The 24,259-nt window shown below is 39.2% G+C and overlaps 1 long non-coding RNA gene across 1 annotated transcript; it reads left to right on the top strand.

Annotated features, from left to right (window-relative positions):
* Positions 1-1,207: 1,207 nt before the first annotated feature.
* Positions 1,208-24,216, top strand: LOC113459310 (uncharacterized). The gene is made up of 3 exons (XR_003380434.2): positions 1,208-1,321; positions 17,648-17,758; positions 22,460-24,216. It is a non-coding gene; the product is annotated as an uncharacterized LOC113459310 (long non-coding RNA).
* The last annotated feature ends 43 nt before the right edge of the window (positions 24,217-24,259 follow it).

The following is a 24,259-nucleotide window of genomic DNA, read 5'->3' as shown; positions in this document are numbered from 1 at the left end:
CAGCTGACACAGAAAGCCAAAAAGCAACAACAAAAGACATAATTGGATCTTAGGACCCAAAAGATGCCATGAATGCATTCATTTTTGGCACTACGTATGCTGCATGTTGCTACAAGATATGGTTATAATGAAGGCGATTTGCATATTTTTCATGAAGTTTGGATGCACTGAATCATAAAAATAACCCCCTAACATGAAACTATTTCACTGGCGCTTGGAAATCTTATTTGAAACGTTGACAGAACCACAGAAGTATTTTGTGATGAAAACAAAAAGGAAAAAAAAAAGAAGTCTGTTAGGTCATCACAGGCATCTGCCTTCAAATGCTGAATTATTTTCTTCAGCTTTCTAAAAAGTTATTCATATTTACCAAAGGAAAGAAACAATAAAGGAAACCACCAAAATAACTACAGACTACTTAAAATTTCACAGCACTTAAATCTTTGGACTCCAATGGGAAAGTTCTTACCCAGCTGCTGCTGATTTTGGAGAGTTACAAGGTCTTAAAAGGCCTGTGTGTATTGTTTAAGGGCCTACTGGTTAAAATTCTTTTCCTTCAATGCCCCCTTGTCCTTCTTCTCCCTGCTTGTTATCAACCCTCAGGACTGGCTATCGTATTCTGTAGGCAGAGGTTTCCAGGTCGATATCCACATCTGCCCTGTCACAAGGCTCTGGGTCTGTCCTCTTCAACCTTGATCCAGTGTTTTTGTTCAGCAGGGGAACTGCAAGCTCTACCACCTTCTTGCTCCAGGTGGTACCATCCCAGATTTCCAGGCTCAAAGCTCCTGGAAACACTGGCAAATAGCCAGAGCTGTCAGAGACACAGGCTGGACACACACAGGTGTCAGACAGGGGCTGCTGGAGTGGGCAGAGCCAGCACCGGCAGATGCCACCCTGCTCCCAGTCAAAAACTGCAGGTGTTAAAGTGGTAGGTGCTGCTATGTCTTGTCCCCAGCAAGCCTCTACTGTTAAAAAGCAAGTTGAGTTAACATTCAGGCAATGCAGTCAAGCCTCCACTCAACACTCACCACAACTGGCTCAGCAATAGAGGCAAGAAAGGCTCTTTGGCAAGGTTTTACTCCTCTGTCGCCAAAGGACAAACCCGGAGAAAGAGAGGAAAACCGCTTAGAGCAGGCAGCTTAGGAAGGGGAAGGGGTGGGGGGCAGAGCTGAGGGCCGGGCAGAGGGGCCTGCCCTCCAGGGGAAGGGGAGTGGCCACCAGGGATGCCAAACCAGTGACAGGGGAAGGAGAAACCTGAGGAAGTTGCGACCCCAAGGCCATGGGGGAGACTGTTTTTCCCTTTGGGAGGGATGACTCTGTGGTAAGTAGTTAATGCTTCCAGGGCTGAGGGCTTGGGGATTGACCACGGAGGGAGAGTTCATGGGATGCTACGCCAGTCCTGTGTCACAGCAGCCAGTGTACAAATGACAGCAGGGATCACACAAGGCTTGAGGCTTCTCACCTCCTTCCCCCTCACCAGACAGGTTACTGAGGCCCTCTGTTTCCTGCTGATGTGTAGGGGCTGAACCTGTGAGTGAGAGACCACGTGTTTGTCTGTTTGTCTATTTGTCTGTCTGTTTGTCTGTCTGTCTGTCTGTCTGTCTGCTGGGCTTTGAGAACCCTTATCCTCTGCACAGCCTGAGGGGAATTACACTGTCCATGTGTCCCTTGCGTTGCCAATGTCATGCCCAGCCTTGCAGTGCCACCGGCAGCACGTCAGTCCCTGTGGACGCCCCTAGCCAGCCAAGCCATGACTGAAGTCATGCCTTGGGAAGGTAAAACATGGAGAAGAATTTGCGGCACACCAGATAAACACAACTGGGTCTCACTAAAAAAATCTGAATTTCTAAGACATATATATTATAAGAGCTGGATCTTAAAAGTTTCCTTTTGTCACAGCTGTAGCACTCTTGGCAAATCTTTCCACTCTTCTCCACAGAAATTCTTGTGCTTGGTCTTTCTGACAATCAGTGTGTGACCATCTACCTCTCTGTCTATACCTGCAGCCATCATGTATTTCTGCTGGAATGTTATAGCTGTATATTTGCTGTATTCATTCAAAGAAAAAAGGTATTAAAAAATAACACAGAAACATATTTCTCTATTAGTTTATCATTATTTTGCTCTTTTCAGTACACGAATGATAAATATAGGCTAGTTGAAAGTCTAATTTATTTTTAGGGATTTTAAAAGTTCCTATTTCCTACAAGTTCCCTGTAGGAATTAAACTGTCAGTATCAAAATTTGAATATGCAATCAATCCAAGGATTTGTGGATCCTCGTTTATTAGAATTGCAGTCTTTACTGTGGTTTCAGACCAAGTAATGGTCAGCTTTAGGTTTTTGCTCTTGAAGAAATTTTCTCTCATGCTTCTAGGAAAAAAAAATTCTAAGTCGTTTTGTTGTTATTGGACAAAAATTGCTTCTGCCTTTTGAATTAAAAGATATAAATGGCAACAGGCAACATAAATGAAGCAGGGTGCTTTCTGGATATGCACCTTGGATGCAGCTTCTGCTTCTCTGCTCTGCCAGAGATGCTGCAGCAGAGATGCAAGGCTTGTAAAAGGTGCTGAATGTCCAAGATATCCATAGTGAGACGAACACAGGTTCCCTCTAGATTTTTCTTTAAAAGTGTTAGTACAGCAGAAGGAATGGGAAGGAAATGGCCAGCCTAGGAATGGCAAGGCACAGCAAGGCATTAGGGGGAAGTCTAAATAGTCTTTCATGGTTGTTGCAAACTGAGTGGTGTCAGGGCTTGATGTGATTCTAGCAACATGAAGTGTCACAAAATGAATATAAGTCATACAGCTCTGTCATTACAATGCCAGACTCACTCTTCTGTCCCCACCAACTCATTCTGAATGCAAATTTATTCATACCGAGCTCTTGTGAAGCAAGAATGTGATTTATTTTTGAATATGCAAGTGCCAAACTTAAGAGATGGAAGAGATATTTCACAAAATATGGTCAGAGGATATAGCTATAATTAGTGAGAGAAAATAAGAAACCAAAATAATTTTTTTATTGGTGAAATCTTTCTATCTATCAGTAGGAACCTTGTACTTCCATAAGACACATCCATAGGACCAGGCATTGAAAATATTGCTATTTCTGGAGCAGTTGGCTAATGAAACTGGTGCATCCACTGAGCTAAAAGCATTTAAATCCTTGCAAGCCTGCTTTTAATTGAACAGGACATAGAACCAGTTTGGATCTCGGGCAAATAATTTCTCACTCTAGACATATCCTTCCAGGTCAGAGGGCAATTTGTTGACAGGAAAGAAATAGGAGGTCTGGTAGCAACTTGCTGCCTACACTGCTGCCAGGTGTGACACTTAATTTGCAGTGACTTTTTAGCCCTTCCTACCAGCATTTGGAAGGAAAGCATGCTGTGATGTGCAGGCATGCATGGCTAACTCAGCCACCTAGGGGATGTGCATATCTTGTCAGGCGCACAGGGAAAGAGGCAGGGCTCCACAAGGGCCGTTCTTGCTTGCCCTGCAATGCTTGTTCTCATAATTTATGAAGCTGATGGCCTGTATCCCCCATTTTAAGAACTCTTAGTAGTGCTTTCATTCACTAATGTGCTCACAAACAAACAAGATTTTGTGAACACATGGGAAAAAGTCAAAGCTTGCAAACCCTCCTTTGTTTCAAACACTAATTGAGGTTGCTAAGAGACAATAGTGTTGATATCTATTGCATCATTTCCAAGCCCAGACACTCAAAGAAATTAATAGCTGTGGGTACTACACATCTCATACTTACACACAATAAAATCTGAACATACAATTCCTGTCAAATAGAAAAAAAATACTGCAACTCCTTCCCTACTTTGACCCTAAAATAAAATTATCAGCCTGATTTTTCAGGAGTACTTAGTTCTTGCAGCTCTGAAATATTTAAAAATGAAATCATAACTGGTGCTTCAAAAAAAACCCCTAGCTTTGTTTTCTAGTAGAAGCCTAAATGAATGCCCTTCTTTGAAGGAGAATGTGATGATTTATGTGCACATTAATGTCATGTATTGGTCAACCACTTGCTCATATGTAATTTTACTATTATTTGATATTATGGTTGCTCATTAAGGTATATGATTAAAAAAAAAATGTGTTATCAGATTTTAGCAACATAACACATAGCAAATTGACTATGAGATATTTCTTAGTTAAGTACCTCCCTTGAAAGAAGATATGTGGGAGGGATTGATTTTGACTAATTTTTAGCCATCTGAAAGTTGGGTGCTTAGCCTGGGCAAGTCACTTGCACTTCTCTAGAGCAATGGAGAGAGACTGCAGTGGAGAGCAATTCATCCAGTCTATCTCAGACACCTATCTGAAAATGGGATGAATTGCCATTTGGAGGAACTTATCTTTCTCCATTTACTATAAGGGAAACCTGGACAAATAGCTTAGATGAAACCCTTAACTTTAAATGACTAAATGTAGTGAAGATGAATTCTACTCTAAATCAATATAATACAAATAATACATAAAAGCCACAATGCGCCGGTCAAAGTTAAGGCCATTGTGATGAAATATGTATTTTCTTGTTCTTGGCAAGAAAAATGTAGGAGTTTTGCATGCCAGGAAACTTCAAGATTTGCAAGGATCCTAAACTAGTAATTTCTTTTCCTTCCATTCTGCTATTTCTAAGTATCTATGCTGTTTTTCACTGAAATCTTTTAATGTAATTTTTTTAAAAAGGCACAAATGATTTTTATATATAGGTGCAATTACAAATCCTAAACCAAGAATAACAGCACCTTTCAGATTACTTGTCACATATGCTAAATCCAGTTGCATTTTTGAAGGCATGATAGTGATAGTGCTATCCACATTCCTTTCCAAAACAGTAATTAAAAAAAAGAAAAAAGGAAAAAAGTATTATTATTCCATTGTAAGTAAACTAGAATGACTCTTTACCCTCAGCTTCATAATTTTTTTGTGTGTAAAAGAGGGCATCTCCAACCTTTGCTTGATGCTCTCTGGCTCACATGTTGAGATTCCTTACCTGTTCTAACAGTCTCCTTCATGGGATTCCCTTCCCACAGGAGTGTGTTTCTGGGCCCCCATAACCCTACTGGTCACCTCCTCCTCCTCTTCCACACCTTTGTGGTGAATGATGAAGAAAGGACGCAGCTTTTCAATACCAAGGAAGAAATGGAGCAATAACTGGAGGACCATAATCTACTTATTGCTGCTTGCAGTGGATGTCAGAGTCAAATTGCTCAGATAAGCAGCTACTACAGGACCATGAAAAAGTGCCACTTATTTTACTGCTTCTCAAAAATTTAAATTACAGAATCTGTAAATTTCCAATGGATTGAACCAACTTCCTTTTAATTTTTAAAATTTTAGAGTATTTGTTTTTATCGTGTCCTGTCTTTGCCTGAGACAAAGTTAATTTATTTTCTGTTTCTGGTAGAGTGCTGAGATTTGGATTCAGTGTGAGAATAATGTTGATAACACACTGATGTTTTGGTTGTTCCTAAGAAGTGCCTATCCTAAGTCAAGGACATTTTTGTGCCTCATGCTCAGACAGTGAAGAAGAGCACAAAAAACCTGGGAGGGAGCATAGCTGGGACAGGTGAGCTGAGCTGCCCAAAGGGGTATTCCACAACACAGAACAGCATGCTCAGTATAAAAACTGGGGAAATTACCTGGGAGGGGGGCTGATTGGGTGTCAGCGATATGGGTCTGGCATCAGCCAGCAGATGGTGAGCAATTGTATTGTGCATCACTGTTTTTACTTTTATATTATTATTGTTGTTTTTATTATTTACTATTATTATTGTTATATTTTACTTTTTTCAATTATTAAACTGTTCTTATCTCAACCTGGAAGTTTTGCCTTGATTCTCTCCCCCACTTCACTGTGGTGGGGGTGTAGGGTAGGACTAAGTGAGTGTCTGTGTGGTGCTTAGTTGCCAGCTGGACTTAAACAATGACACGATGCCATATTAGCTGTTCTGAGGTAAAACAACAAGCCTGAAGTCTTAGTATCTTTAAATTAATGTTTTAATTTTTTAAAAAATAATCTTTGGATGTGGCAGGGTTTTAAACCATTAAAACTAGTTTCATTGTCTCTTATGTAGTAGTTCACTCCATGTAAGTACTGCCAACCTTAAAAGTTTCACTCTGCTCACTGTAAATGTAACTTTGGAATAGAAGCTATTTGTTTGTTCAGCAAATACATCTGTGTGTGTGTTTTAAGGAGACTAAATATACACAGACTGTAGGTAAATATAAATAGACAGTATACATAATAAACCAAAATGGCCTTGACTACATCCTCTTCTAAAGGAGATTTGTTGTTAATTGAAATTCTGACCATCAAGAAAGTTCACAAAAGCTGCTTGAATAGGAACTTATTCAAGAAAGATCTGGAGAAGACTCACAGAAGCAAGAACAATACTGCTCAGTGTGGAAAACTGAAGGACAATGATGCTAAAAAGGCAAATATAAACCAATGAACATAAGTACTTTTCTAAAGGTTTGCCTTTTTTTAGGTAGATTTCTCATAGATTTTTAGGTAGATTTCTCTGATAGAAAGCCTGGCTAAGCCATACTAAAACCACATTCATTGAAGTCAGAAATCATGCGGACTACCTACTCCTGTCATTGCAGTTGTTCAGAGAGGGCTCCATCCCTTTGTGTATAAATTACTTTTGCCTGATGCAAAGGCAGAGGAGCAGGCATGGAACTGGGAGGCACTTTGCAATCTCAGGCAGGTTGGGCAATACCTCTTGCTTAACTTCAGAGGGAGACTCTTTGGCTCACACAGTGAGCAGGGCAAGCATCACTATATTGTCCCAGTGACCTTAGAGTAAAAGAATTTTAGGTTTACATTCTCACCACTAAAATTATCACATGCTAATGGAAATGCCTAACAAATAATTAATAATACATATATGGGCTAATGAAGATAAAAGGAATTATAATCTCTGTGAATTTTTTATCTGAAATCTAAGGAAAATTTCATTAATTAAATTTAATGACATTGAATATTTAAAGTTACTTTCTGTTTGACATTTCTATTTTTGCATTTTTAAAAATGTCATTTTTGCACTGTATTTCTTTCCTTCTCCAAATTATCAGCAAATATTATAATAAAAAAAATCTTGAATTGGCAAAGCTCTTTCCTGCTGGAGACACTACAGATTAATTTGTCCTACTATCTAATTCATCATATTGATTAAAAAATCCTTGTTAGGTCATCACTGGAAATATCTCTACTGTTCACATTTATAGCACATTAAATCCCAGTATCTTAGAGTCTTTGGAAACATTAATGGATCTGCACATCTTAGGTATGAAATAGAAGGTAATGTTCCCCATTTAAAAACAACAAAAAGGTAAAATTGGTTACGTAAGTATGAGCTTTGGTTACATACCCGGTGCTCCACTCAATACAGGAGATAACTAGATGAAATTCTCTGACCTGCTTTATGCAGAAAGATCAGACAAGATGATCTAATGGTCCCTGATGGCTTAAAAATCTATGGAACTGCCAAATTACTGCTGCAGGGCCACAGGGTGACTGATGACTGAGAGCCACTGAATTGGACATATCAACAGGAAACAATTAAACAATTACTATATTCCTCTCTATCAGAATAAATATCAAAAAATACAGCAGGAAATGGTTTACTAGGAAAGAGTTCTTGGCTTGTTATACTACTTTTTGATTATGATATACTGTTTCCAGGGAAATTGTTCTTAACAAGCAAGTCTACTGGTTAATTGTTAATATTGAAATTTTGCTAAATCCAGTCCCTGATGGATTAAATTTTTATATCCATCAATCCAAATGACTTCTTAAATTTATTCAAAGAACACATGCTCATGATAATAAATAATGAAGGAAATACCTAGATGCATAATCCCTCAGTTCTATTTGCAAATGTAAGTGAAAAGAAAGCTCTGTGGACCTCTGAGAGTAAAGTATCTTACATAATATCATGGGAAAGCATGGTCCCTAATGATCTGTCAGTCTTCTAACAAGGTCACCATGATGAAGAAAAGTACTGTATAGTAAAAGAAAGAAATAGTTAAGAAAATCTAACATTTAGATTTTCATTTGTTTTGATCTTTCTTTATGAGTACACAGTATTGATTGTTACATGTACAATATATTTTACAATCAAGTCCTAACACAACTTAACTATTTTGATGAACTGTACTGAGTCAAAATGTTTTGATGAACTATACTGAGTCAAACTTGAAATTATACTTCTTGTATTGCATCCCACCCTCTGAAGAATTCACCTGGAAAGTCACTGTATTATGTATATATATAATGCAGTTTGCCTTAGACAAATCTTTACAAACATTTTCCCCTGGTGTCAAAACTTTCATGAAAGAAAATAACAATAGAGGATATGCTCTATGTACACATTGCATCAGTTCTGCTTTCAGATGGAGTTTTGCATATGCCGGTATAAATTTTTGTTTTCCCTGTGACATGTAGCTACATGTCTGTGATCCTCTGTTTGCTGTTATTCACTATTTAGGTATAGTACTTTGGTATGCACTTGCTGAAAAGTCTGGGTGACAAAAATATCAACTCACCATTGGAGAACCAGTTTCTTGAAAATAAACCAAAAACACTCAAACCACCTTGCAAACAGCCCGCTCAAGCCCAGTAGTGTTTGAAATCTATTCCTCTCTGAGAATGACATTGTACATTCCCTTGCAGAGGGATGGATGTCATCTTGGTGTTGAAAAAGAGCTGCTGCAAAGAGACTGTAGCCTCTATTTGTCTGTTAAGTGATGGATTGCTATTCAAAACTGTCAAAACCCACCAAGCCTGAGATTCCCAGCCTGCACTGAGATTACATGGTCTATTGTCCTCCCTCCCCGTACATTAAGGGTAGATTAGCTTTAGAAATAAAATACAGCTTCTGAAGTCATAGAAGGCAAAGTATTTTATAAGGTCCAGGATTTAGTTTTAGATCATGATTGGTTTTCTACAGGGTGCAGCTAGAGATACCATAATGAAGTTGCCATCATTTCTAGTTTTTTACAGACAGATGTCACAGAAATAGCAGAATTGTTCCAAAGCATAGAACAACTTTCCATGGAGAAGTGAAAGCCAGTGAAGCAAGCAAGGTTCACTTATTTAGGGCTGAGGCTGAGTAAATGATGCTAACATTTTGTAAGGTTTTCACTGGAGCACAGTCTGACCAGTACCAAAAGAAAAGCCCTATTCTCAAATCTGCCCTGAGCTTGCACCTCTGCAGCACCACCATCCTTCCTGCTGTGCAGGACCTCTATGAGCAGCACCACCAGCCTTCCTGCTGTTCAAATCAAAGGAAAGACTAGTTAGAGGGGTTTTATCAATATATTACTAGGAAATTTTAGCATATGACACACTTATTATTAATTTTTCATTTAAAAACCTGTGAAACTTGATCTGTAAGTAAAATGCTTTCCACCTCCCATTGTCAAGACCATGACCAGGCCAAACCTGATCTCAGAAGATTGGTTGCCAGATCCATTTAAGGTTACTGGAAGAAAGTGAGGGTAAACCAGTGAAGATGGATGCCACTCCTTGTTATTTGCAATCGAGCAGAAGACAGGATGCCATCAGAGAAGCTAATGGTCTGTTTGCTACTCTGTGAGGGCCAAGCAGGGGACAGGGGAATATGGACATGTCAGATACAGTGGGAGCAGTGGGGAGGGAAAATGCATTTGGAAACAGGACAGCAAATTGAGTGAGACTAATGTAGGGACCAGGAGGGATGCAGAGGAGTGGCAGACAAGCATGAAGATGAGGACGCAGAGTCAGAGTGCAGGCAAATGTGCTGCAACAGAACCGAGGAAAATGCCAGGTAGGAATTTGTGAGAAGGAAGTATGGCAGTCAAGCAAGTGCTGCTACATCAGACCTATGTGAAACCATACAAAGAAAATTCAGGTAGCTGCTCCTGCAGCTGGGACAGAGAAATCCGAGTCTAGTTACCCAGCTCTTAGAAGTTCCTAGGTGGTACAGTCTCTCGGATAAGTGAGTTAGAGGTTGCATTTCTGGGAAGGTTTTTAAGACTAAACTTTTTAAACCTGCAAAATTACTAAAAATGTTACATTGTCATTAAAATTATTGACTATTTTTGTAGCTTATGTTTTAGAGATAAAGCATTGTTCTGAGAACTGGAATTGCCAGACTTTGTTTCTTAGTTATCATTACAGTGTGTAAGCCAACATAAACCAACTAATTAATTGCCACTGTTGCCTTTCTAGAAAGGGCTCACTAAAGATATAGGCACTTACACAGGATAGTTGTGAACGAACTTAAGCCAGATGCATTTTTGAGGTAACACTGTCTTCTTCATTCTGTTACATGAGAAAAACAACCTCTCGGATCCTTCTCTGGAGTTTCAGACATCCAAAGGTGTCAGAGTGTGTTAATGTTGTACAGTCCAGTGGCTGCCAAGATTTATCTTTTAAAGGTTTGCCAGGGTTATAGTGGACCTCTATTTTACAGTCCAACAACTTCCAAGGTTTATCTTTTTGCAGAAACCCATATAAAAGTTACAGCATCTTGGACAGTTTTGATAGGAAGCATCCATAATCACTGAAAGTTTGGAAACCATTTGAAGTTAGACACACTAATAATCTTCATTGCTTTCACAGTAGGTGTCACCTTTTACTTTGGAAGTGCATCATGTCAGTGTCCCCCAAGAAGGAAGAAAAAACCCCTAGACTGATGAAGAGCATTGAATAGAGTTGTGGGCAGATGGTTTGGAAAAGGTTTTATTTTTCTGTGACTTTTTCAGTTGTGGTTCTCACATTGAAAAGAGATTTTATGCTTAGATTCTGTCTAACTAGCTGAGATCTTTGCTGAGATTCTGTCTAACTAGCCAGACCTTTTATGCCAGGGAGGAAAGCCTTAAACACCCTATACTCTCACTCTATGGCATCATGAGTCAAGTAGAAAAACCTGGTTGAATGTTACTCTGTGAAGGAGGGGAGAGAACAAACATGAAGAGATGGTTAAGCTTTGGTTCTAATATTTTCTCTCTTTAGGCAGACCTTTTCCTACACAAAAAGGGAATACTCTCACCTAAAAGCTGGTCTGGTGTAGGTTGGTCATTTAGCAAGGAGAAATCAGAAACAAATTATGAGCCCAAATCAGATATCTGTTCTGCTGTTACAGTCTCAAAAATACTTTCCAGTCGTTGGGACAGAATTGTTACAATTGTTGCAATTGTAGCAAATACAAAATAGAACTGCTTTATTAATACTTATTTTCAAAGCCTCAGAAAAATGGGTTTTCAGGTACTTTCATTTTTAGTGTGTACAACACATAGTCAATCTAAGATAGTCATTATGATAGTTTTGAGTTTTTCAGAATGCCTGTTTCCTAAATGTCTACAGAAGATGAAAATTACACAAGATATACTTCATCTTACTGTATTTATGTAGTCATTCATAAATGACTGGTTTTATTTGAGTTTAGGAATGACTGAGATTTATCCAGGACTTCTCACATCCCATTAGTGGGAATGTTATCCGATAGATTCTGAGATGGCAAAACTTGAATTGGACAACTTTATTTACCTGGCTAAGTAGAGTTATTTCATGCAGAGGTGGGCATATGTGGCCCGAAGTTTAGAGTCCGACTAGCTGAGGGCGAAAGGCCGACGCCCCTCTGCAATTCCTGGCCAGCACCCTTCGGCGTCTGATGGCCTCGGGCTGTGCTGGCTGCGGACTGGCGTACACCGCTGGTATAGGAGAGGAACGGAGCTGACCATTTCCCGGGGGTTAAACATCGGTTTATTGAAGGTGTTGCGGGATCCAAACGCGGGGAAACCAACCGGAAAAAAGTTTTTTCATAGGGGGTGAAAACAGGATTATAAAGGAGGGGGTAGGTACAGGCGGAACCAATCGGGAAAGGTGAGGGGATGAACTTCACAGAACTGACACTCCATAGAGACCAATAATCAAAAGGTAAAGGAGGTGTCCTGGGACCCCAGCCAGCCACCATCTCCAGAGAGGAGAAGGTTCTCGAAACCTGGGAGGAGAAAGGGAGTGATTGACTGGACCCAGGGAGGAAACAACTTTCACTTATAAGGGAAACCAGGGGAGGAACAATTACATATCGGCAACTATGAATAGCGGTTACTATAGCAACTTAACTGACAGGCTAGCAGTGGCGGGAAAAACTGGGGGAATGAAACCATTTTACACATAATAGGGGAGAACAATACATAAATTGGGGGAATAACACAAGAAACTTAACAACACACTACAACAATTTCATATACTGTAACATGTTTAGAGAAACATTTTTTTACAAGATTTTTATCAAAGTGGATATAGGATGCCACGTTATGTGGTTTTATTCATATATCATTCATCACATTGCTTTCCTGGTCCACCAGGCAGGTCCTAAATGACCAGAAGATGGAAATGTGATCCCATCTTATTTCCAGCAAAGGTCATGGAGCAGATCATCTTGAGCATCATGAAACAACATATACAGGACAACCAGAGGATCAGGCCCAGCCAGGATAGGTTTAGGAAAGGCAGGTGCTGCTTCACCAGCATGGTCTCCATTCAGTACAGGTGACCTGCCAGTGGATAAGGAACAGGCTGTGGGTGTTGTCTATCTGGACTTCAGTAAATCTTTGTTACTGCCTCCCACAGCATTCTCCTGGGGAAGCTGGCAGCCCATGGCTTGCACAGGTGCTCTCTTTGCTGGATTAAAGCTGGCTGGCTGGCCAGGCCCAGAGAGTGCTGGTGAATGGTGCCACAGCAGCTGGTGGCTGCTCACTCGTGGGGATCCCCAAGGCTCAGCATTGGGGCCAGTCCTGTTTAATATCTATCGATGATCTGGATGAGAGGATCAAGTACACCTTCAGTCAGTCTGCTGACAACATCAAGTTGGGTGAGAGTGTTGAGTTGCTGGAGGGAAGGAGGGCTCTGCACAAGAATCTGGACAGGCTGGATTGATGGGCTGAGACCATTTGTATGAGTAAAACAAGGCCAAGTGCTGGGTCCTGTGCTTGGATCACAACACCCCAGGCCGTGCTACAGGCTGGGGGAAGAGGAAAAGGACCTGGAAGTGCCAAACATGAACATAAACAGCTGGCTGAACATGAGTCAGAGTGTGCCCAGGTGGCCAAGACGGCCAATGGTATCCTGGCCTGTATTACAAATAATGTGGCCAGCAGGGTTGGAGTAGTGGTCATTCCCCTGTACTCAGCACTGGTGAGGCCACATCTTAAGTGCTGTGTTCAGTTTTGGGCCCCTTACTACAATAAAGACATTGAGATCCTTGGGTGAGCCCAGAGAAGGGCCATGGAGCTGATGAAGGGGCTGTAGCACAAGTCCTAAAAGGAGCAGCTGTAGGAGCTGGGATTGTTGAATCTGGAGAAAAGGAGGCTCAGGGAGGATGGTCTCATCATTGTCTATAGTTGTCTGAAAGGAAGCTGCAGTGAGGTGGGTGCCAATTCCTTCTTCTGGGTAACAATGGACAGGATAAGATGAAATGGAAGTTTAGATTAGATATTAGGAATTTTTTTTCATTGAAAGTGTTGTAAAGCATTGGAATGTGCTGTCCAGGTTGGTGGTGTAGTCACCATTCCTGGAAGTGTTCAAGAGCAGTATGGATGTGGCACATGACTGAGGACATGTTTTAGTGGTGAACATGGTGGGGGTACTGGGCTGATGGCTGGACTCAATGATTTTAAAGGTCTTTTCCAACCCTTAGGTTAGATTTTATGATTCTATGATCTGCTAGTGTCGCTCTTACTAACTGATGTTTGTAGGCTTTTTTCTGTAATGTCTTCACTTCTGTGGTAGATTGGAAATAGAAGCTTCACAAATACTAACTGAGATGTGAAAAAGGAGACGCTTTTGAACAGTGTTCTAATGGAGCATACATAGATTTTAAAGAAATGATCAGACATGTAATCAGAGTCCCAATCAGCATTTTAATTAGAAGTTCAAAGATGCAAGGCCCGAGCCTCCAAAAACCATTTTTTTCTATCTATGTGTATCCTCATGAACTAGTCAGGCCACATCAAACTCTCAAAGAACAGAAAAACAAAAAGAGCTTACAGCAGTGAGGTATCATAGTACAGCAGTGAGAGTAGTAGAGTTTCTCAGTTGGGTGCAAGAAACATGACACTGATTATGTGGGGCTGTGAGAGTGCATGGGAGGATGCAACCACACAAAGACCTGGCTACCTTTCATCACTCTTACAAGTTTACTTTATGTGACTCTTCTGTTTGAAGCAACCAAAGACACAAGTGAGGAAAATGAACAGTTCAAGATAATTTCCAATAAGGCAAGATATGTATTATTGTTTGAAATTCATGCCTCAAACTATATGTAGATGTCGTCATCATTGTAGAAGACTGATATCCTTGACCATGAAGAAAAGATTAAATCTACAAAGTATATGGGTTAGTTTGTCCTAAATCCCCAACACTTCAGCTGCAGTCCTTCTTATTTATCCACTGTCCTTTAGTTTCCAGTAACTCAGTCTGCATGATATCCTTTTCTTTGAAGTCTTTTGCCAACTCATTAAATTTTCCAGACTTTCTAGTACATGGATTTATGGGCAATTAAGAATTTCTCAGACTCAGTAGTCAGGAAATATAGCTTGTTATCTGTTGCAAAAGCATTTGGCCAATTTTAGGAGATTCTTCAATAGAAAAATTGTTTCCTAACAGTGTTGCCTAGTCTCTTCCTTTTCAGATATTTTGTCCCAAGCAATATTTTTTCATACCTAAAATGGCTATAGTGTGAACAGTTCTTTCATTGAAAAAAATGGCTATATTTTACCCAGTTGTTTTCAAATGGTAAATTTACTGAGCACATCTAATGGCTCCGATATAACAGATGAAAAAATTCCATTGTCTGAGTGCAGGTCTTGAGACGTATATTCAGAAAAATGTTTTGTTTTATTGCCTTTTCCCCCTTATTTCTGGTAATATGTACACAACATGTTTGTGTTAACGTATTTTCTCCAAATTCCAAGGTCCTGTAGTGCTTTCTGCTAACTCTGCCATTTGTTCAAAATCTTTATTCTTATGTGGAAATTTTCATTTTAGACCTACAGGAAATGTGTCCGAATGTGTCACTCTATTAAGTTAGATTTTCTGAACCTTTCATATTCTACCCCTTGTTACTTTAACACAAGCATCTTTTCTATCAAAAGACTGCTGTTTTGGAATTTGTCACTGCATGGTTTTCTAAAATTTATTAGCAGTTTCTAACAGTACCTTTTATTTACTGGACAATTTTTCAATGCTTTAAGTAGTTGGTACTGTAGCAAAAGCAATCACTAAAGCAGTTATTGTCTGGCTGCAATTTTTAGTGAATGGACTTGATGCTCAGACTACATTCAATTATGTTTGTAAAAGCATCAAAAAAAAAAGGGGCCTCTGAATTAAGACTTGCATGAAACCACTTTGAGTAATGCTGGGTTCCTTCCAGGACCTGCTCTTAGCACTTGGATACAAGCAAAAGATCAAGGCACGTTGAAAGGAAAATCATGCATACATACTTGGTCATGCACAAATCTCAGTAAAGTTATTCAAGTACATAAGTGTTTGCAGTTTCAAATCCCATTCTTCATGAAAGTATTTACCATGCTTATCCATTTCTAATTTTTAAGAAAAAATCTTAGAGATCTCTAGGAAGAAAAGCAAAAAAATAACAAATTCTCTTTTGGCTAAAACAGATCACCATTAACCAATTTATGAAACTATTTTCTTTAGTGTTTCCTGAACAAAATTTCTTGTTTTCTGTAACCCCTAACTACTGTCTGAATCTTCCTTAGAAGCCTGGTGGAAAATGTCATTGTGTATATTTCCAGAATGTGTTTTAAACTGTTGACTAGTACCTACACTTTAACTTCTTCCAACACTGTGCAAGACCACCTTAGGTTTCCCCAGAGCTACTGGTATCTGTATGCAAGATGTAGCTATAATCTCTTAATAAAAGCAATCAAATTTTTAATTTCATCAGGGCTACTTTGTGCACAAGGCAACTAATCACTACTGTATTAATAAATAAATAGAGAGAGGAAAAGAGAATATGTCTATTTATAGACAGATTAAATGACCATAAAAAAAAAAAGACTGCTCAGTTTGGAAGTGCATTTTCAAATATAATAAGGATTTCACAGTTTGTTTTTCTTCTCTATATCTGATGAAGAGCCTTCCCACCAACAGCTTCTGCCTCTAAAATCTGTTGATAGGCAGTGCTAACACCATTTTACTTCTCTTATTGATGGTGCTGACATATATATACACCCATATGTATATATCATGTATACATATTTACATATCATCCAGATGTATATGCTTATAGATTAATATGTGTGTATGAAATATGTACATATACATCTTCATATATGTGCATGTATATATACACAGAAATTCAGGAACATCAAATGATCATGAGTGTTTTTGCAGCCCTCTGCAGTATGCATGGCATAGAGTGCAATCACTAAGCTTTTAAAAAGAAAATAACAGTCTATATATAAAATATTCTCCTTCAAGGTAGATTCCCTTAACAACCCTTTTCACTCAAAACTGCTTGCCTCACAGTAAGATCTTTCAGTTTCAGTTCAGTTTCAGTTCAGATTAAAGAAATTAACCAGTGAAAGAAGAAACAAAATGCATCTTTACACAGCCCATCTCTTCATGTAAAACATATACAACACACAAACACTGTCAACAGCCTGGCATCCTGTCCCACACATTTCTATCACACCACATGCATTAATAAAAAGCCCCTCTATCCAATGACAGCGCCTTGTTAAAGATCCAACATCAATCACGTTTTTAAACAAATTTTGTTTAGTGTGTCTCTAATTGAATCATTTGAAAATATGCCAGAAAGGTGAGATATGTTTTTTCCCTTCTTTTCTCTTCTGGCTCTTTAATTACCTTTCCCTGAAACAAGCAAGCATCTAGTAATAGACTGCTATGGGAAAGTTTCAATAGAAAACTCAAATCTCTCATTTCTGAGATTTTTATGGGACAGCCATTTAAATTAAACTATATGGGATAGAGACAGCTTTGGAGAGTGAAAAAGTAAAACTGCTGGCAGAGCAGCTGCTTGTTTGACATCAGGTGCAAACTCAAGACACACACATGACCTTGCCCACAGAGGGAAATGTGCTCTGACACGTGGAGGCCAGCTAAAACATTTTTTCTTCTCCATGCACTGTTGGGCCTCTCACTCCTTTTATAATTTTCTCTCCTACAATTACAGTCTTATTTGTGACACTTTTGGTACACATAAAGTAAAAATGGCTCAGATTGGCTCTAACTGCAGTATTCCAAATGAGTCAGTGTACTGGAATCTGATTTTTGCAGAAAAAGCTTCAGCCTTTGCTGCACAAAGCAAAAATTAGTTAATAAATTTAGGGATTTCATTTCAGTTAAGCAGAAACGCAGCACTCTGAAAACCATGTTCACTGCAATATGAGCACATAAGTAATATAATTACATCAATGCTTTCCAAAGAATTTTATGCATCACTCTGTCACTGTATTCTGTACCTTTAGTGATCTGCCTAACTTTTGGCTTTATCTCATTTGCCTGCTAAGCCCTCTTGAATAATTACACAGTACAGCTATTCTAAGTAAAATAGATTTTTCACAATTCTCTCATTGTCTTTTCAGTTGCCTAACAATGGCAGTAGTGCAAAGGCGAGAAACTGCTACAAACCCTACTTTGGTTCCACACAGAACACATGGAATGAAAATTGAGAAATGGAGCCAGATGCTGCAGAGGTAACATCCTCTTTCCTTTATCATCTCATCTCATCCCTCAAGGAAGCCAATCTCCCATCCCCTCTGTGCCAGTGACAGTAATCCTATGCGAAGCAGTGTCACCATATAACCATTAAAGAGAAGCAGCAGTAGCAATAATACTCAAGGTGCCTTTCCTATCTTTCCTTTTAAAAAGATCAAACTTTCGTACATTCTGGGAAATCAGAATGGTTAGATCTGCTCTGTGAAATTGTACACTCACTGGAGAATAAAACAGGCAGAGACAGAGCTACTGAGCTACTGGCAACTGTTCTGATTTAAAAAAAAATCACTCTGGCAATATTACAGAGAAAGATTATAGATAGTTATGTACATGTGTACAATCACACAGACAGATAATTGAGAGACCACAACTCCATTGGCTTTTTTTGAGAAAGTACCATATGAAAAGATAATGAGTGAAAATGCCAGAGAAGGAGTCCCTGTAAACCTCCACACCTGGTGAGCTGCAGCTCCCATCTGCCATCCTCCTTGCTTTCTCGGTGCAATTCTGTTTGTGCAGAAATAGTGTATATTCATGTCATCATTGGATCCAAGCACACTGCTGGGATTTAGATAATAATGCAGCTGATCCCTCTTTGGGCTGTGTCAGTGTGAACATGAGCCCCACTGACGTGCAGACATGCCGAGAAAACACAGAGTCAGAGCAGGGCCAAAATGTGTGCTGAACACCAGCCTCCCCCAGCCTGAGCCTTCCATGGGCTCAGACAAAAAGCTGTACCCTGGCAAAGAACACACAGAGCTTTCCACACAGACAGTGGAACTGCCATGGGCATAAATGCTTTAAGTACTGTGTGAAGGACAATACCACCAACTCCCACCTCGACCCATCAGACAGTATTCACAGACTTTCCCACTTGCACCACCAGTAAAAGTTTTAAACTCATTGAAACCTTACTTCCAGAAACAGAGTCCTGTGCCCCAACACTCATCCACAGCTGGGAGCAGGGCACCACTGCCTCTGTTCCATCTGCATCAGGTTGCTCCTTCCTTGCTCCTACATCCAGCATCTTTTCCTCCAGCTTCCTTTTTTTTTCCTCCTCCTCCTCCTAAAAACATTTACTGCTCCACATTGGTCCTTACAACCTGCTAAGCTGAGCCTAACCAGCTTCTTCCTATATAGCCTAACCAGCTTCTTTCTATATCTTCCCTCTTCTCCTGGGGACATCTGCAGGCCTCATGTTGAGCAGTGCCTCATATAGAAACAATACTGAGACCACTAGTTATCAAGATCAGCCTCTGTGATGACAATCTCTTAAAATCCGTTTGGATTTGCTCCAGTGGTAAATTTTGACCCTTGAGACAACTTACCAATATCACCTTTTCCTAAATAAAATGCTAGGATTCAACATAAGTCTCTTTAAATATAGACCTCAGCTGTTCATGTATCTGCTTTGACAAGAATGACTATTAAGGTGATAAGAACTTAAATCTTAAACAACCAGAGGACAGCTTATCTGAACATGCTAGAAAACATATTTCCTGTCAAATATTTTCTACCCCTGTGGAATACAGCTAAGAAGATCCTAATTCCTATGAAAATATTGATGTATGCTTTTGTGAATCAGTTCAGAAATGCACCTGAGATAAATGTTTCCACAATATATTTTTCCCAGAAAGACTCAACCACACAATTAACTCATGGAAAAAGATGTTTAATTTTAGTTGGTAAAGAACTAGATTTAGCCACAATATATTCAGTGCTTCTGTTAGATTTGAGAATAACAGTCTTGACCAGTTAATGATTCTAAACAGCCGAATTCTTTCTGACCTTCGCATTTTAAATGCAATTCATGTTTAATAATTTTCAAGTCGGGGAAAGGTAATTAATGCACACCTCCCACAGGAATTATTTGGTTGGACTATCAATTGCAGAACACATTGCCCAGGACCATGTTAAGACTATTTGGGCAACCTGTGTCAGTTCTGGGTCACCCTCACAGTAAGAAAATGTATCACAATGTTCAGACAGCACCTCCTCTGTTTCAGTTTGTGCCTGTTGGTTTGTGTCCCTGTGGTTCTGTTGCTGGGTACCATTGATAAGAGCCTGGTTTTGACCTCTTTGTATCCTCTCTCTAGGTGTTTATATATATTAATAAGATGTCCCTGAGTCTTCTTTTCTCTAGACTAAACAGTTCTGGCTCTCCTAGACTTTCTTCAAATGTGAGGTATTCCACTGCCTTAATCATCTTTGTTGTCCTTCACTGCACTCTCTGGAAGAACTCCTTATCTCTTTTTTTTCTAAGGAGCCTAGAATGGTGCGCAGAATGGCCTTATCAGAGCTGATGGGAAGAATCACTGCTCTGATAGCTAATATAGCCCTGGCTTTATCCATTTTAAAATTCTGGAATTATTCCTGCATCTTCTCCAGCTTAATTAATAACTTCCTGTCACATAATGCAGTGCTGTTCAGGTAAGAATGAGGATGGTCATACTGATCAGACTAAAGGTCTATTTGTCAATAGGCCACATGTATAAAAGAGAATAAAAATGGGCTGAGTATGCAGCTTTACTTCCCTCAAAATGTCTCGTTACCTCCATGGCTCACAGACTTCCTAATTAGAATAGGTGTATGTATACAAAAAATCTTTGAGGGACTTTTCTTCAATGATTCTTTCTATATACAGAAAAAAAAATATATTTTCTATATATTTTTTCTATTTCTGCTGTACAAATTTATGTAAACTTCAAGCACCAATGCTCTGTATCAAGGAATCCTTCAGGTGATGTGTGGTAGGATAGATCAGTTGTGTTTTCTGTGTCTAGAAAGTGCCTTCGCCTGGAATAGGTAGCGAAATGGTGAGGCCAAATTTCTCTTCAGAAAACCTTTTTGCCTTTTACCTTCCACTTACCTCCATGTCTTCAATTTTTCCTTCCTTGAACTCAGACAAAAGTGCGTGTCTGTTAGCTCACTTTTCCTGTTTGGTTAAGTGTAAGTTCTACTCTTCAAACGCCTTGTACAATCATACCCTGCTTAAAAATCTCTTACAGCTGAATCATGAACAGTCCCACTTCTGACTGTGCATTGGCTCTTTCAGGACACTGAGAGAATTCAGCTCTTTGAGTTTTCCTCCAACTACACGTATAGTAAGTTCAATTTCACCCTTATTGATAACTACTTCTAGCAGCAGAACTACTGAATCCTGGTCTCCTATTGCAAAAGCCATGCAGACAAACAAAGCAAAACAAGGAATTAATTCACTGCTTCCCAAGGACAGGCAGATGTTCAACCATCTCCAGAAGAGCAGCACCCCATCACACGTAACTGTGACTTGGGAAGACAAACACCACAACCACAAATAGCCCCACTTTCTCCTTCTTCCTCATCTGCTTTATATACTGAGCATGATGCTGTATGATCTGCAATATCCCCCTGGTCAGTCTGAATCACCTGTCCTGGCTGTTTGTCCTCCCAGCCTCCCATGCACCTGAGCAGATGATAGTTCCAAATGTCTACATTTGTTTGTTAAAGGGACATTTTACTCCTCAATAACTGATAAAGGTATTCTTTGTGAGTTTTGAATCATTATTTGTGCACTGCTAAAAGTTAATCTTTCACCTACTGCTATATTAGCCTAAATTAATAAAAGCTTATGATTATTTCTTCATTTATTCCTTGATATTTTTTAAAAGTCAAATTATTTCCATATCTTTATAAGAAAATCCTCTACAACTGTGGGTGTAAGGAATGAAGATGGTTAAGTAATTCTGAATTCATTTTAGAAAACTTCTCTTTTGCTACATAGGAGCATATTTATGTTTTTAATTAAAAAATAAAGAGGCTATAAATTGCTGGTCAATTTTACAATGTTCTGTCACCTCACATTAATGCAAATATAGAAGATATATTTCATAAAATAAATACATGGAGCAAGGATTCATATGGCATGCTGATAGTCTCTCTTTTTACAGCACCTAGCTCAGTGTATCTGTAACCTAGCTGGTGTCTCTCAGCTCTACAGCAATATAAATGTTAATAAATTCCATCAGTTAAAACATGATGTTCAAAGAAGGATTACTAAACAGGTACTTACATAAGCATTATCAGAGAGTTGTACCTGCTTTATATAACTGATCAGTCATTAAGCACAATAGGGAAAAGAACAATACACAGGAGACTTGCATGGTGTTTTGCTTTTTTATATGTAGACTAGCAGCTTGGGTAGTATGCAGAAGAGACACCAAGATTATAATAATCAGATTTGCTTTTTCAGTGCTGTCACTGTTACTGGGTTAGCTGCACATCAGATCCCTCCTCAGTCTCTCCCTGTCTCAAGTGGGCCTTGCTGAATAGCAGATGAGCTGCTCCATTGCCCCTGAGGTTAAATCCTGCAGATCTCTGACTCACAGCCTTATCCCCAGCTGCAGAGGACTACCCAGCCAGCTGTGCCTCCACAGCAAACTGTGCTGAATTTAGTGCTTGAATGGGACTCTTCTTTGGTTTGACTTTCATTAGTAGGTGCAATGACTCAGAACAGCTTTTTCAACACAAAAGTGCAGCACTAAGACCATATGACAATAAAAAATGTCCTGAAACTAGAAGCAAATGAGTAAAGGTTATGTGATCTAAAACTTAAGTAGGTCTAACTCATGCCAGACACCATCCCTAGAGAGTGGAAAGTCTAGCTCTATTTCTCTTTTCTTCCTTATTTTCCCTTTCAGAGCTCAAGATTTTTCAAATGTGTGAAACCCCTCAGAGCAACTGATCTCCTAGTTATTTCTCAGCAAGGTACTCCAACAAGGGACACATGAAAACCACTGAAAAATATTATTTTGTCTACATTCTTTCCATCTTAAAATCTGTTTAAATCTGAAAAATGTGCTACATGGTCTCTCTACCAATGCCCAAAAACATCAGTGGGAGCCAGCTCAAAAATCTGAAAAAAACCCAGAATTTAAAAAACTCTACTGAAAAAAAAATTAGACATAGCCTTTATTCAATAGGTTAAAAATATCCAAAACTTAGCATGATCAAAAGTCTAGAGGATAAAAGCTTTTGTTAGATTCAGACACATGGCCATTGTTTCATATAGAAATTATCAAGGAATATTAATTCATACTGCTTCAGTTACAAGATTTCTGTTTAATCATGTACAATGCACAGAAGTAAACACACAAAACATAGATTTCAGTGTCTGGGAGCACCACCTCATTCCTCATGATTTCTGAAATTGAGGAATGTAGCCTTCTGCAAAGCTCATAGAAATGAACTGCGGCTGGAAAGATGGGAACAAGACACACATCTCTGAGTTATTCTTCAGGATTCTTAAAACTGGAATGCCAGAATGACTGCTTCAGGTTCTCTCTTGGTAGAGGAAGGGAACCCTGATGTATCATTTATGCAATAGCCATGAGGCCCCCTACACCTTACCACACCCTGAAAAGTACAAGGGAAGCACAATGGATCATAATTTATTTAATAGTGGATAACATGGACTTTTAAATTATTAGACAGCTCAAAGAACATTTATAAGAGAAGGCAGAAAACCCATTATTCATATCTCCATGTAGTGGTTTGGTACCTTCTTGCAAAAAGTGACCAGCATATAAAAATTGTGAATTGCTGCCCAAAAGGCAGATTCTTCCATAATTGATCATTAATGTGTTTCTTGTACCTTCTTCTGAACAGCCAGTATTGGCTGCTGTCAGGGGTAGAATAATCTATTAGGCAAATTGATACCGATCCAGAGTAATGTGGCGATTCCTAAATGTTGTTTTTGCTAAACTGGAAACAGAATATTAAGTATTTATTTAAAGAGAAAGGAAAGCAGTTTTTAATGGTATCCTATGGAGTTCACAGATGAACATGTTTGCTATTATTGCTATTGTTCCTTTGTGGATGCTCCTGAAGCTGATTGTAAAGTCTAGTAATTTTTCATCCCCTGCCCTTGGCTGTACCTCTTGTGTTATTTCAAACAAAAAATGCAAAGCACTGACCCTCCAGTAACAGAAAGTCATTTGGGATGACAAATTTTGTCATCGTATTGTTGTAAACACACAGTTTAAAAGAGTTAAAATAGATATGCAAATTGCAATGATAGTATTCCTAAATGTGCCTGCAGGAACATCAGGTAGGTGCAATCAAGGAAGAAAAATGTTGTTGTTTTAGGGATAGCACCTTGAATTTAAAGATAGGGCTGCAGCTGAGGGCTGCAGAATGTAAATTCACTTGTTAAACTGCTCATTTATATATATTTAAAAACAGAGACTATAATTCAGAAAAGCACCACACATATTCTTAAGTGCCTTTTTACTGGAGAAGAGGGAAGGCTTTTCATCACATGCCTTCCATGAGTGACGGCGGTCAGTGAGAAGAGTGCTGCAGTGAGAAAAGTGTACTGGCACAGCTGAGGTATTTGACTGAATTGAAGCAGCTATGCTGGCAGCTACTCTCAGTATAGACATACATCCTTTCCATTTATATAACTAATTTCTTTTATAGGATGTGGCTTAGCTAATTGT

The sequence above is a fragment of the Zonotrichia albicollis genome, chromosome 3 (genome assembly GCF_047830755.1).
Source record: "Zonotrichia albicollis isolate bZonAlb1 chromosome 3, bZonAlb1.hap1, whole genome shotgun sequence".
NCBI lineage: Eukaryota > Metazoa > Chordata > Aves > Passeriformes > Passerellidae > Zonotrichia > Zonotrichia albicollis.
The sequence above is the reverse complement of the archived record's forward strand: the minus strand, read 5'-3'. Positions and strand labels throughout refer to the sequence as shown.